Consider the following 761-nt stretch of genomic DNA (forward strand, 5'->3'; position numbering starts at 1 on the left):
CTTCCACAGAGTCTCACAGCAAAATAATGGTAGAGGCACAGAAAGAATCCCAATCTCATGGCTCCCAGTTCAGTGCCCGATTCCAGGGACTACACTACCATCTCTGAGAGCAAGAAAAGAAAAAGAAAGAAAACTTGTTGAGGGGGCATGTAAACCAATCTCTTTCTCGTCTTCTCAGCAAGCCTAAAGGTACAACCTGCACAAAGTTAGGGGAGTAAAAGAGCAGCCAATTGGGATGCTCTGCTTGGACCTGTTATGAATCGTAACTTGAGGCATTATCTGTTGTTCAAGAAAACAGAAGGACTTACCCCTTTAGCATCTGGGCATCTCTCTCCCCTGGCTTCAGTTTTGAAACCCAGTTTTATCAGAGCTCTGCTGGGCCTTTGGGGACGTAATTCATGCAGCAAGGAAGACATTTGTCTGAGGAATTCTCAGAACCAACAACAATGTTCCTGTCCATTATTTCTTTTGGGTCTAATTATGAACCTTAATGCCTTTGAAAATGCGGCACTTCAGGACATTTTACCCTGAATTCTAACATTCTTGCATTTGGTTTGTTAATGAAAATCTGGGGGGGGAAATGCATAAAAAAACCCTCACATTTTCCAGCCGGCTCTGTTCCACACTCCATTTGAGTCAAGGTGCTTGTTCCGCTACCTTACCCAATCAAGCCATGTGCTTCAGAAGGAAGAAGCCACCCCAATATGTTGCATACTAAGTGAAGGTGCATTTCAGTGGGATCCAGGAGACTTCATGCGCTA

The sequence above is a fragment of the Terrapene carolina genome, unplaced genomic scaffold (genome assembly GCF_002925995.2).
Source record: "Terrapene carolina triunguis isolate 2854851 unplaced genomic scaffold, T_m_triunguis-2.0 Scaffold233, whole genome shotgun sequence".
Lineage (NCBI taxonomy): Eukaryota > Metazoa > Chordata > Testudines > Emydidae > Terrapene > Terrapene triunguis.